Source organism: Chroicocephalus ridibundus, chromosome 1 (genome assembly GCF_963924245.1).
Source record: "Chroicocephalus ridibundus chromosome 1, bChrRid1.1, whole genome shotgun sequence".
Lineage (NCBI taxonomy): Eukaryota > Metazoa > Chordata > Aves > Charadriiformes > Laridae > Chroicocephalus > Chroicocephalus ridibundus.
This window is the reverse complement of record NC_086284.1, coordinates 156,315,144-156,330,397: the sequence shown is the minus strand read 5'-3', so window position 1 is coordinate 156,330,397 and position 15,254 is coordinate 156,315,144.

Here is a 15,254-nt window from a genome sequence, read left to right as displayed (position 1 = left end):
AAATACTGTGGTTATAAAATTTGCATAACTATATATAACCATATAATTTCTAGTGTCTTCAAAAAAATTAATCAAGCTTTATAGCTAAGGCTGTGCAAGAAACAGAAAGGTCAACATGCTGCACACTGCTTAGGTGGGCCACAATTGGCTGGTAGGGTAGGGTAGGGTACATTTCATGCCCCAGGGAGCCCCTGCCACAAAAAAGATGAAGGCAACAAGGGGATAGGATATGTTACCTAGAAGTGCGGGATCTGATAGTTCCAGAACAGAAGACTGAAAAGTCGGGGAAGGGGTTTCAGTGCAATGTATGGAGAAACTATAAAAAAATTATTGCCAGCTTAGAGGATTTAATCATCTGGCATAGTCAAAGATGTTTAAAAGGCATCGCCCTGCCAACAGGATCTAGTGAAGCCAAGAAAGGAGGAGGAGAACTAAAGCTCTCCTATAAGATATTTTTTTTCAGTTTACTGGCAGAAACAAACCTGTCAAATTACATTATTTCAAGTCAACCTCAAATGTATCTATCAACCCCAAGCAAAATATTTATTGTGCTTTTTTTTTGGGGTGGTGGTGTTTTTTTTTTTCTAGTTGAATGTCCTTTTTATCATTTTTACCTGCACTTTGAAAGAATCATTATTTTGAAATGAAAATTCAGTACATTTCATTCTAAGCTTTTAACAGAAAGAAAGATTTTGCCTTTCCTGAAATGTTCCTTTTTTTTTTCTACCTAAAGCTACTTGATAAATTTGTTATGTTATTTGAATTAATAATTTCTGTTGACTCATTTCTGTGGGGTAAGCAATTGCTACATCACAGTCTTACCAGCTGAGCAGCACCCAGCAGAACCAAACAACAGGTTTTCATCCCAGACAAAAGCCATTTTGTCCCGTGTTTCCTTTGAATCACTTCTGCAGCAGGATGAAACTAGTCAAACTGACCCCTTGATCATCCTTTCTATGCAGATAAATCTCCCTGGGGAGCAGGGCTGAGGTAACGCCAAAGCAACTTCTCTCTTCTTTGTCAGATCAGCTCCCAGGAGTCATGAGTTGACAAGAATGTGTTGAAGGACACTTTAAGCTGTCCTAAACAATACCTGTCCACAGCAAAAAAAAAAAAAAAAAAAAAAAAAAAAAAAAAAAAAGCAAGCATAAAAGTCGTTGAAATTAATCTTTGTTCTCAGTCTTTAGTTCTGTGTTGGGCACAAATGGGCCAAACTACAGAGTCCAGACATCAGTCGTCTGCCAAACAAATCCCTCTCCCAGCACATTGCCTTTCTCAAGGGATCACATGTGTTGCATCTGTTGTACCTGGAGTGCAGTCCTTTGGTTTTGATATGACATTTGTTTCCACAGCGACCAACTGGGAAATAACTGTAGGTAATATAAACTAGAGAGGCAGGATTGCTTCTAAATTAAATGTTTTTTAAAAGTTTCCCCAAGGCTGTCAGCAAACTCTAATCTTTTTAATGTTCTTGATTTCCTAACTGGAGGAGTGACAAACAATTCCAGCATGCAAATCAAAATACAAAAGAGAACAAAAAATAAATTTAATTCCATCTATACAGACATGTACCCAATTGCCAGATACAGGCAGAATTCAAAGTCCCAAATAAGCTTCAGTTGCTTGTTTCCCAGCTATTATACTATTAAAGGTTATCCTATCACCTGAGGAGGTACTTTCATATTGAAACTATAAATAAAACCATTATGGTTCACCCTAGGATGTGGAATTTTCAGAGCAAACATACTACTTGCAGTAATGATAACCAGGATGCCATTTATTCATTTATTCTAAGGTATCTTGGCAAAGCCTTATACTTCAGTCATGAGGACACTTCAAGAAATTACTTATTGCCTATTTATTTATTACAGTAACATCCTAAGTATTCCCAAAGATTAGAAGAATCAATTACTTGAGCTATTTAAGGCCAAAAGTTTCATGTAGAGATCTTCTTATCTGCCTTCCACATAATACAATTCATATTACCTCGTCCAATCAGTCATGTAAGTACGACAGCTTGTATTTAAATACAAGTTTCACTGCTAGGGACACAGCTGTTTGACAGTAATACACTGCCCCAAATACAGCTGGAGCCTGCCACAGCCAGGATCACCACCCAGCTCTGCCAACAATGACACCTGACACAAACAAGTCTGTGCGCTCCTGAACTTCAGAATTTTTCCTTCTTAGAGAAGGAAAAAAGAAAAGGTCCAAAGACCAAAGGAAAAAGGAAAGGTCCTGAGCCTCTCTTTGGGAAAATTCTCAAGTCTCCATTTAAATTTATCCTTTCTGGGGACGGCATTCGTTCAATTTCTGTCTTAGAGGGGGATATTTTCTTGACTGGGGGCCTTACGTATTTCAGATGATGAAAAATCTTCAATGTAAACTTTTCCAGCAGTTCATTGTTCACATTATAAACTCACTGTGTTGTAGATGCTGTGCAAACAGACACTGTCCCTGCCGAAAAGGAAGAGTGCTTTGATATAAAATAAACAATAGTAAAGGAGAGAAAGGTGAATAAAGGTCATTGCATTAACACTTGTTTAGTTATTTTGGCTATTTCAGTTAAGCAATTCCATAGAATTTCATTAAAACAGTGAAAAATGTTAAAAAAAACCCCAAACTGTAATATCATTTGTCATTCTAGCCATTAACTCTGGTGATTTCTGAGATATAGCAGGTTTTGATGAGGGATGTGGAAGCAGGGAGGATAATGGTGTATCATTGTGACATTTTATTATTCTGTCCATTTCCCAGTTCAATAAACTTTACCGCAAAAATAAGCCTCAAAAGCTCCCTATGAAGTAGGGTAGCACTGTTATTCCAATTTTATGATGGGAAAACAAGACGCTGTGGGTTCAAGTGAACAATACAGAGACTGAAGTCACACTAAAACAGTGTGTCTCAGCTTCAAAGTGAAGCCCACCTAAGTCCTGCTCCTTTCTTTTAGTACCATTACTGTGCTTGCTTTATGCAGAGCCCAGAATGTATTACAGAAATTGCTTTTCTTCCGTCACTGCATGGGTTGCCACAACATGCTGAATGCAAACAGGGATGATTCCAGGGAACTGAATCTATAGCCGTGTCATTCAGAGCACGGGGATAGGAATGTTTGATGAGTATGGGCTGCAAGGTATTTCCCTCGCGTGGTCTATGCGTTTGCCTCACAGCACTTAATTCCTTCACAAATTTTAAATATGTGTAGAAAAACAGGTGAGTGAGGCTTTTAACTTTCCTGCTCTTCACCAGCTGTTCTTCCATTCCACTGAGTTTTCCCTTACTGCATTTCTAGATTGACTATGAAAGTGTGGGAGGTGCTGAAAAACACAGAACCACCTGTGTATGGAAGGATGGAAGGATGGAAGGATGATAAAAAATAGGAAACAACTGAGGGACTGGCAGACCTCACAGAAGGCACTCTCTCTGCTTCATAAGTTTGATTTGAATTATTCTCACCCCAGAACTCTCAGTCAATGCCAGAATACAAAATTAGGACTACGGCTAATACAAAAAGCAGCCAGAGGGCAATGCTCCATATTTTTCTTAGGATTTTGTGCTCAGCAAGGTTACGAAGGGGGAGTTCATAAATAAAATGCTTTATCTTCCTCTTTGGGCTATTAAAAGGACAGGGTCATTGTGATAATAACGAGATCTGGACTTGTGAGACTGCAGGAGAAGCATTTTACATTGTAGAAGCATACTGAACAGCTTTAAGACTGAAAATTGTGACAGAAGTGAACGTCAATTTGGGGAAAAAAAGATGGATCTGACGAATACCCTGAAGTCACCCTTGTTGTTCCTAAGGCAAGAGACTTACAGAAATGCCATAACACCAACACTTTTTTTCTTTTTTTTTAAATAAAAGAAGGCTTATTTTTCTCTTGGACAACAAACCCAAGGCTTATTAGTTTTATTTTGAATCATAAGGGCGAGACATTTCTTTCCTGTTTTAAAAAGGAGAATATAGAGAAAGAAAGTAGTTTGAACTTCATTTGCGATGTGACTACAAGGAGCAAATCCTCAGCTCCCCCACTTGCTTGGGAGACAGACTATGGAAAATTTACCCTTAGGGAATCCTGCTCCAAGATGCTGAGATTCACGGTTTCACCAACAGAACTGACAAGTACTAGCTTTCTGTAGACTCAGATGACCAGCAACTAGTTGGCTTTCCATGCACAGTCAACTGACCTTACTTGCCTCCCTACCCTGTCCAAGTAGTTAGACCAACTGCTTGAATTTTGTCTCTTCTTCTGGCCCAAATTTTACTGAAAGACTGCTGTAAATTCCTTGTGTCTAGCAATTCACATAGTGTGTAAGAGCCCCAAAAGGTGGAAAGTTAGTGAATATTACTATTCTCGTGAAGCTGTTACAAGGTTATATTTGTAGTAGCGTGTGAATGCCTCGCTGTTAGAAATCACGTATATAAGCAAGCACAGCAACACAAAGCCATTTTTGTTTACTCCCGGCCCCCACTTAAGCAAATTTTACAGACTAAGAATAAGAATAAAAGTAGAAGAGGAAAGGAAAGCACAGAAGCAATTTCCTGGCACAACTTAATACTATCTGCCTGAAGCAGAACCATAGTGTACATCATGCCCTGTCCGCTCAGACACGCTGCAATACAAGCAGGTGAAGTTCATTACATTTTGACTCTGGAGCTGAGTGCTATCAAGATACATGTACCAATTAGAGCTAGTGCCCTTACTGGTATTCCCAAACAGCACAATGAGTGTGCATCATTTATTAGCCCTTCAGCTTCAGCTCTGATCAACGTATCTCAAGGTTTACTGTAAAACCCTTCTACCATGTAACTTGAATGCTTACTGGATGTATGTATACAAGATAAACTACCACACTCTCAACTTTTTCCACATTCCAGGATGTGTCAACTCTTCCTTTCTCTAGCTAGAGAAAACCTGCTTGAAGAATTTGCCACTCTAAAATATGTTTCTATTAAGTCAGGACAGCTTTGTCAGGAAGGGGGAGCTGAGCTGATATCACATGCAGTCTTTAAATTGGTCAGGAAGGAATTTAACATATTCTTGAAGCTTCAGACACAGCAGAGTCTGTGCATAGCCTAATGCTATATCTCACTGCTTTCATCCTTGGGGCAGTAAAGCACAATTGGGGGCCTTTCTCAAACGGGAAGTTTCTAGATCATATGCAGGCCCTTGTGCAACTTGTGCTGCAACCTTGTAGAACAGCTCTTTCCATAGCTACCTTAATTCTCAGCACTTAGCATAGACTGCTCTTCAGAAAAGTTGGAAGGATCTAAATGATGAGGTAGATTTTCAACGCCACGTAAGTTATTTCCTAAATGCTTATAATTATGTATTTTTAAAGGAAGGGGGGGGGAGGGGTGTGAGAAAGGAATAATTAGAATATGACAAATTATTCATCAGTAACTCCCCACGCTAATGAGACATTTCACCAGGCAGTTAATTATACCGGAATGATTAGTGCATCCATACTTATGCTGACACATCTGTAACATGAAAATCAGGTTGTTCAGAAAAATCTGATGCTGTTACTAGACTTCACCAAATTAACTTAGTGTCTCAAAAACATTTCAATGTCTCATCTAAAGGATTTGCACAGCTTAAGTTAATTGGAGATAAGTTTATTCATCAAAACTTCTTTAATTTTCCACATCTAGCTTCTAAGGGATTTTTTATTATTTTTGGTAAATGATGCAACACTGAAAAGTAGTCACTTCCTACCCTTAATCAGAGCAGAAAGTAGGTTACTGCTCTGCATCCCATAAAACATAAGAATAACCTCATCAAAGATTCGCTATTTGGCATAATTCAGTGACAGTTTAGTACATCACCAGAGTTGGATTTCATATTAAGTCTTCCAAAGCATGTTGCAACAGCTGAGCTAGGGATTAAGAACTGGATGCCCTGGGTCAAACTAATACTTCTGATTTCTTTTCAGTATCATCCATCATTAATATTTTTCCCCAGAGACTGGCTCTCAGATCCATATGGAGCTTCAAGGATACATGATCACTGCATTTTTCTTTTCTCCTGTGCAGAGTCCTTACTGAAAGGACCCCAGTAGAGAAGGAGGCCTTGGGTTCCCATTCCATCTGGAGGTCTAATGTGAACAACCCTTAATCTGTCAAAGCGCTCGTTCACCAGTGACTCCAGTCACTGCTGGTGCCTTGGGCCTCATTTGTACTTCCCCGACCAAAGGTAGTGGAGATCAAGGATGATGTCTTTGTAGTGAGACTGACATGAGAATAACAACTCAGAATCACCCTAGGGCCCCTCCACAACTCCAAGCCCAGCCCCTGCTAGCTTCCAAATTAATACTCCACAGACTGTTCTGAGTGTGAGTTTTTTCATGATAAGATCTTGCACTACTTATCATTTGGCACTGAGTTCACATTATGAGAGATCCAGTCATTCTCTTCCCTTGGCCAAAGCTCACGTGTGTATCAGCGACAACAAAACCAACAAACGAGACTCTTCTTTCCCATCCTATTGCACAGGGTGGAAAACCCACAAAAACATAAAGGTGCACTGGTAGGTGGAGTGGCTGCACAGTAGCTGTGTGGCTGGAGTGAGGCAGGGGAGTCCATTACATTGAAATCCATAGATATTTTGAGAAGTCAGTTGCAACAATTTTATCAATCTCTTCAGAGTGTTATAATTCACCCAGGTCCATAATGCGTGGGCTGCAGGTGAAGTGAGCAAAGCCCTATTGTTTCTGTAGCTGCAGTTAACGGCTGCAGTTAATAGCTTGTGATATTATGTTGGTGGCAGGGACAGGAACTGCCGTTGGTTTTATTAAAGGATAGAAAGGTTTGAGGTAACAGAAGTTGGGAGCACCAATGCTAATTAATTCCACAGAATTAAATGGTGGTGTCATTATGGAAACTGTGGTTTGAAATACAATGGATGAGGCTTGAGAGGGCCTCAAAAGCTTTTCTTCAGCTATTTTGATACCTTTTTCTTTTTTTTTGGCTGGGAGCGAAGTATCATGTAGAGAGAAAGAAAATGCACATATCATAAAGCACATCAGGTAGGGTTCTTTGTATTGCATCTGTGCTATAACCTAGGAGACCAGGATAGAAAATCTTTTGTGCTTTACAGACTAATGCCTACATTCCACTGATTTAAGCTCAATATTACTTACACATGCTATCAGAAGGTAGAGCGCTAACAGAGGCTGCCCACAAGTCCCAGGTGTTCCTGTGGTAGAAGCACATATGACAGGTTAGCCAGATGTGGGATCTTTCCTAAAAGCAAATGCCCTCAGGGCTGGGTATTTCATAAGGCCAAGCACAAGCTGCCTGCGCTGCAAGTAGGTATGCTTGGACTGCTCCTGTGGGAAAGCATGGACCCAATCTTTGATGCACTCACCCACCTAGGCATGCCTGAAGCCTACCTAAAATGCCTCGTTAAGCATGGTCTTGCTCTCATTTTCCATGGAGAGCCCGTATTTGAGTGTAAGCTTCACTCTAGACAAAAAGCAGAGTTCAGCTGCTGTTGCTCCTCTCAAGGGCATGGACAGCAGCAGAGGCGAATATTTATACCCCCTTATAAGATCCCATCTTTTAAAGATTCAATCTGAGCATTAGCATGTGATGTTGTCCCTGCCCAGACAAAAAGGATGGCGACTCTATTCGAGGTTTCAATCCCTCATAAACAGAAAACCACAGCGAAATCTTGAACGCAATAGATCCCTAAAGACGACAAGCCTCATTCTTGTTTTTGTCAGGAAAAGCCCTTTTGGCTTGCATGATCCTGCAACCATACCTCGCAAAAAGACTTCGGAATAGTTTTCAGAGTGGTAATGACCGTTTATCTAAGGCTGGTATATATGTGCATTTTCTCTTCTCCACTCTTTTCACAGGATATGCACCTCAGAGGCTTTTGTATTCTGGCACGAGAGGGAGATAGGAGAAATGGATTATCCTGAAAGGCCAGGCTATTACGCAGTAACAGTACAGGCATCTTCAGAGTTTTAGGAGAGAGTTACACCATTCATATGATGGCTGGAGCAGGCCCTGGCTCTGTGGGTGGTGCAGATATGTGAGGCTGTTAGGACTCTTTCAAGCAGGTTTCTTGTCAGAGAAAATTTTGCAGGGGCTGTCCACATACAGCTGAAGTCCCGTGCCTTCACTTGTGTCATACAGTATCACAGAGAAGAACATTCATTTCTTCACTTGAGTAAAGATCTGCTGCCTAGAGATAAAACTGGCTCCTAATGCTCCAAGAAAAGGTGTATTTTCTCAGAAAGATTTTTCTAGCCTTCTCTTGGTCGGTGTGAGAACATCTGTATGTTGGGTTGTGTAACATGGAGCACAGTAACATACCGACCACGTGACACAGCATTCAGTTTTGGGGTGGGGTAAGGGTCTCGGTCACTTTGCATAGCCACTTTCCAGGGCTGCAGAAAGCAGTCAGCTGTGTCTGGCATTTGACTGCAGCACAGGAGAGAAGCTGCTGTAACACCACTCAAGTGTGTGTGTTGTGGATGTCCCACCCGAGTGTATAAGGTGGGAACCGCTGAGGGAGTCGCTCAAGAGAGCCCAGGAGGCTTTGCCAGTTGCCACGTGGGCAGCTGTAGCCCAGGACATGTGCACGCTCCTTGACATTAAGGCAACCTTGGTGTCAATGGCAGAGCACCCAGTCTTCCCATAAGGGATAGGATTGCATTCTGAAACTAAATTTTCTAAGTGAATTTTGGTTGAGCTGCCTTGGGGTAGATAGGATCAAAACAGACAGGAAGACAGGAGGGAGCTGCAGGGAGACAAGGCCAGAAGGAGAAATATCTTTATTTCTTTATTTTAAACCTGAGGGGCAGTTTTGCCTGCTTGATGTGAAAATATCAATCAGTCTAGGTGATAGAGCTAAGTAACAGAATCAAATACGTGAGCTTGAGCAATGTAATAGGGAAAATTTAATCCCCAAACTAACCTTACTTTGTCATAACCCACCTGGACATGTTCCCCACCAAACACCAAACACCAAACATGTCCCACCTGGACATGTTCCTGTGTAACCTGCTCTAGGTGACCCTGCTCTGGCAGGGGGGTTGGACTAGATGATCTCCAGAGGTCCCTTCCAACCCTATGATTCTATGATTCTATGATTCTATGATAAGTGAGCTATATTGTATTTTGAGTTTACAACGATCAGGGATTATCCTCCAAAATAAATAATAAACTAGCATCCTATATCTATGGCAAAAGTTAGAGTCTTAAGGTATAAATTGGAAACACTGACCTTGTCTCTTCTTTCTCAGAGGTGCAGACCAAAAAAAAATAATAAAATGGTTAAGTCAATCAGGTTACTCATAGGAAAGACAAAGTGAGAAAGAAGAGAATCAAAGCTGAGGTGCTTCCTATTTCTTTTTCAGATACTATAGTAGCTTTTCCTCTCTCCTTGTCCTTCCCTAGTTAGCATCCCTAATTTGCATGCAGAGCCAGGTCCATGGTAAAATCCTTCCATCAGATCCACAGGGTATACTGGCAGCCTCAGCCAGGGAAATGGATTGAAGGATTCAGCGCGATCACAGTGTCTTTAAATCCCTGCAAAAGGGAGAGAAAGAAAAGCTGATAAAACAAAATAATGACCATATCCCTCCTGTTAGGTAACAACAGTTTCCCTAGGGCTGGAACATTTCTGTCTAGAATATAAATGCCAAGAGAGTGCTATATCTTCAAGGATGTTTTTGTGATGATAATGAAAATACTAAAAGCACAGTTTCCCTATTTTTGTTCTCACACACACATTTTCTTGTACAGGGAAAAATCAAATCATCTCTTCTTGTGACTGAAAACAACTGATTTACTGCAACTTAGCAAGTCATTGCCCTTCAGGTGAGTGCTGATAATTTAACATGTTCATACTCAGTCATATTTGTTTAAACCACCTCTCAGCTTTCAGTTGAGCTGTAGATCTGGGATCTGCAGGAAATATTAGCTTCCCCTATCTCCCATTGTCTTCCAAATACTTCCTTAAATTAATTAAATATTTTTGTTGTACAGGTATACTGCAAATTCCAACACATACATAGTGAAATCAATCATTTAAAACAATGTCAGTGTTAACAAGATGATCCATTTCATCCTCTTATAGAAGCTAATGAACCATTGTGAATTTATTGTGATCGAAAGACAGTGTCTGCTTGCAATTAGACTGATGAGCAGAGTTATTCTCATGAGTGGGTACTTTAAAGTAATTATTTTCATTCGCTCTTTAAAAAAAAAAAAAAAAGGCTGTATCTATGCACAACTAAGCTTTGATTACCTGGCATGTGAAAACACATTCTCAAAAGGATTTTTCTAATTATTGTCTTACAGGAGAGAAAGAAACTAACTACTGCCTGGGAGTCCTTTGAGTCGACATTTTGGAGCTTAAAATGGGAACTCGGTTTTACGTAATTGTAACAGTGTATAGCATTTGTGGGATCACGTAAATTTATCCATAACTGTCAATGTGCAGGAACAGTCTAGCTCAGCCCTGTGGAATTTTTATTCCTTTCCAGCATCCACAGCTCTAGGCCTATTTCACTTCAAGGAGCTTTCTCCCACTTATAGCCACTAACCTTGATTTTTTTATTTTATTCTTATTTGACTTCTGGAATATGTGACGGACCCTTAGCAGTCTTCTTAATGCTGCTTCAGAAGGTGACAGCACCAAATATCCTTTGCTGTTCTGAGATCTTTCAGTACTTCCCAGACCTTCAGATATCCTTTTAATAAAACTTTATGCAACATCTTAGTAGTCATCATCCTGTGTCCTTTAAATAACAGCCTGTCTAGCAGTATTTTGCTTATAAAAGTGAAGAATAGGCCATGCCAGCTACCTTGTGCTGTCTCTTAATTACTTTTTTAACAGGAGCGTATTTTGTAGCTCTGGTGATCACAGCCTGCATTTCAAAGGGATCTGGACAGCTTTTTTAAATGAAATTCTTGTATACTTCTCTATGTCCACTCTCTCTCTGTTAGCGCTATCTATCTATCTATGTATAGATAAAGCGCTATCTGCAAAGATATCTTTGTGTACCATCATAAAGGTTCGTTATTTTCCCATAATGCATTTCAAACACTAAACAGTATTCCTATGGTAAAACAAGGAAGGAGCTTTGCTGATATGACCTGCTTTATTACTTTCAATATGTCAGCTACCTTTCTGAGAATGACTCCACCTTGTGGGAAGTGGAAATTCATTCCTTTTTAGATTTGTATTTCATTGGTTTGTTTTCTTACTAAGGCAAAGGAATGTAAAATGTTTTCCTCCAGTGAACACAGAGCTTACTAGCTCTGCTGGATTTTCTTTAGCATTCCCAGAACAATTATTTTCTGTACAGCTTTTGCTTTTGTCTCTACTGTACAAGAACAGAAGCCACCCTAAATCCTGTGGTGTAGATGAGTTGGGTTCTTTAGGTCTCTTTCCTTGAACAGTTCCATTATTTTAATTCTAAGAAAATACTTTTTTGATTAAATCATATTTTAAGCCCCCAAAAGTGTTTTTTTTTCATATTCACTTTATTACCTATTGTTCTAACATAAATGCTTTTGCCATTTTCATGGCATTTTTTTGTTCACTCTCAGTTTTCGTGCTCCCTTCCATAGTGATTAACTATCATAACCTCAAACCCGGCACCTTTACCTCCACTGAAATACACAGTGAGTAAGGCCTATAGAGCAGAATGCCATCAAGTCCTTTCATTATCCACCTCCGATAAAAATTGTTTGGGCCTGTGGACTTCATTTGGTTAAGCAGGTGCTCATTTCTTATGAAGAATTAACTCTTGAAAGCCTAGACATCTTCAGAGATATTTACTCCTCTTTCAAAATCTAGTCCCTTAGCAGAAGCTCAGTTAAAACTGTCGGATATGCATACCTTGTGGGTGATCTGCTGCTTTCAGCTTGCTTTCATGCGCTCACAGCACTCTCATATTTTATATCTACAAAGAGCATAGTACTCAAATGTCAATACTACTATTTCACGTTTAACAGCTTCTGCCCAAGTTATCAGGAAGCTGCTTAAGAACAAGCTATCATTAAAAATAAAGCTGGCATTTCCGTCTGACTTTTTTTTTCTTGAGTGTTATTACTTACACTCTTAGTGTGAAACACCTTTTTAGCTTTTCCCATTTCTCTTCCACATTACAAAAGTGCTCCAGCTCTGGTGGGAGTTTTAACAGATTCATTCAATGTCTTGTTCCCCATCACTCACCCAGAGCCAAGTCATCCCACATTAATTGTCTGAGGGCTAACTTATTTGCACTATATAACACAAGACCAGCTTGCGTTGTGAACCAGCTAGTTTGAAAAGGCTCGCGCCAGTTCCCCTGAACAGTGTCATTCTCCACACAGAGGACAAGTTAATATTTGACTACACATCTGAATGCTTGTTTCAGAATCTCATGGAAACTGTACTTAGTAATTATAAGGTGCTTTTTGTCTTCAAAATTATTTACAAAAAGTAGCTGGAGACCATCGCCAAAAAGGATGTGTATATATTAGCCCTGTTGTAGGCAGGTAAATGAAAGCACAGAGATGAGATGTGCCCTGTCCAGGATCCCACTTAGCCATGTACAAGCTGATAGAAGATGGGAGAAATTACTTTGACCCCAGCATTGAATATCACAAGATGCTCAAGCTGGTTTTCACTCCCAGGACAGTGAAATTAGCCCACATCCACAGTGTTATGAGCATTTCTTTTTGGTAGATTAAATAAGCTCTGGGTGCTCATCCCAACCTTTGTACTGCTCAGCTATGCCGGTTCGGGGGGCTGTATGGTGCAGTAGAATGGGAAACAGGTTAAAAACTAACCTTTTTCCTCGTTTCTTGGTTTGTTTCACCCAGAAAAATATTTACACTCTGAGAAAGATATGGACTAGGAAAATAGCGTCCAGTGTTGGGAGAGTGTGTAAAATGCCACTTTCTCTGGAAGAAATATTTGTCAAACCAGGCCATAACGCTCAGTCACGAAGAGTACACCCAACACAAGGAAACTATTCCTGAGGTATACTCATTACTAGACAAAACTTAGCATCACAACAGATTCCAAATAAATTCAGCAATATATAATGGCATGCTCCCAACATGGAATAGCTATGTGCATGAATGGCATTGCTACTAGAACATGAACAACTTTCAAATGCAGCACATTAATTGTATTTTGGGATGGTACATGTGTGAGATTTGTGTATGTGTTGCTCTTTAAAGAAAAAAAAAGTGGTGAAAGGCTACTCATTGTTCCTAACTGGTGCAGAGAGCAGAGGCCTACTGAAAACAAACACAGCACACGAGGGGAATTCTAGCAAAAATGTTGATCATGGAGGGGGAGGACTGGTGTTTTCATCAGATCCTTTCTAGGGTAAAGAACAAAAGAGCTTGCTTCCTTCGCGTAGCCCATATTCAAGTGCCAGGAGTCCCAGCAGAGGTGTTATTCTGTCCATAACACACACTTTTTATTTGCAAGGGCCAGAGCATTGCCCAACCACAAGTCAGTCATGCAGTATCTCTCACACAGTTGAGGACTTATCTATCAGTTGCCGAGATCTCTATGGAGTGGCTGAGAAAACACGACGGAAATATACTCAGCCCCAGGCAATAGGCTCCCTCCCTATAATTTACCATAGAACAGATGTGAACTTTGCCTTTTTCCGCCAAAAACATACACACTCAGGCTCTCTCTCCCTTTTCTTGACCCAGAGAAAGGTCTCTAAATGCCTCTCTGCTGAAAGCTGCTCTTTGCTTACCTTAGACTGTGCAAGACAACACTTCTCACAATAATGGCAAGGAACTTTTCTGTTTTCTTCATTAAGAAAATCAGCTTGTCATTAGATGGCTTCATGTCAATAAAGGCTAGCAGGCCAGCAGTTCTACCCTTGTCATTATATGCCAGCACATATTTTTCCAAATAGGCAAAATTAAGTTGAAAACTAAAAATAAACCCGTATTAAAATACTTTGCCTCTCCAGCACTGTTAAGAAAAGAAATCTAATTTTACAAATGGCTCTCATTTATTAATTAACTCATTATGTACCAAGTAATGTTGAAATGGCAGTGGTCAAAACTTTGCACTCAAATCTAAACAAGAGCAGAGATGAAAGGATGCTTTTCCCCTATAATCCATTCTGAACCCATCTTGGATCTTCAGCAAGCATTTCCATGGGGTAAAGGATCTCTTTTTGACGTGGAGATAAGCCTTATGTTTCGTTGACTTTGGTGTGTCCCAGGGAGACCTCTATGGGATTCCCCACGGGAAGACAAAACCTTGCTCATATGCAGATTTGCTTCTGTCTATCAAGGCAGGAGCTTCTGCTGCAGCTGCTCCTGTACATGAGATGTGTAAGTCACTCTCCTCTGCTCCACCTCCTGAGTATTATGATGTTCTTAAATGCTTAATGATCTGTGCTTGAGGCCTCTTCCCTTTAACCACAAATGTCACAGTTTGCCAATGGTCCAAAAGCTACTTGGGGTGGGGGGGTGGGGGAGAGAACATCCAGAAGTCTGTGGTGGCAGATGCAGATAGACAGTATCATTTCACGAGCCTTAGTCTCCATAGGAAAACAGGATAACTGCTCAAGTTGAGGTTTTTCTATATAACTTGTCCTAAACCACATATTCATTTTAGACTCCTGCCTCAGCTTATTTGTCAGCATTAACTAACGTGTACACACACTAACAGTACACACCAAAGAGTGTGCAATATTCAATATTTTATTATATTTTGGAAGTTTTATTCTCTATTTTCCAAACTCTATTTGTCACAACTTTATTCTATTTTGAATATTAAAAAAAAAGTCTTCTTCAGTTGGATAATGCAAAAATGCAATTTAGAAGTTCATCTTGCTTTTTTATTTAAAAAAAAAAAAAGACAAACAAGCCCAGAACAACGCTGGCTCAGTATTCATAATTCTGTCTGGCTCCACGTTTCTTCTGTCCCATCTGAAAACACAGATATGCCAAAAAGTATTCCTGTTTAAAAAGAACAACAGAACTTCTGTAATACACTAACAACATGCGACATGCAGTCAATTCCAAGAACTGCCAAATGTCTCCAACTCCACAAGTGCTACACCTATACTAGCACTGAGGGAATTTTACAGTTTCACAAACGCAAGATAAGAACAACATCAGAAAGAATCACGGAATTATTTTTTAACTTATTGAAGGAATTTCAAGGAATTTGTGAAACCCAAAAGTTTTCCAACATATGTCTTGTACTGAGCACAAACTACTGGGCTATTTTTTGGAAGTCCTGTATAACTGTGAATTC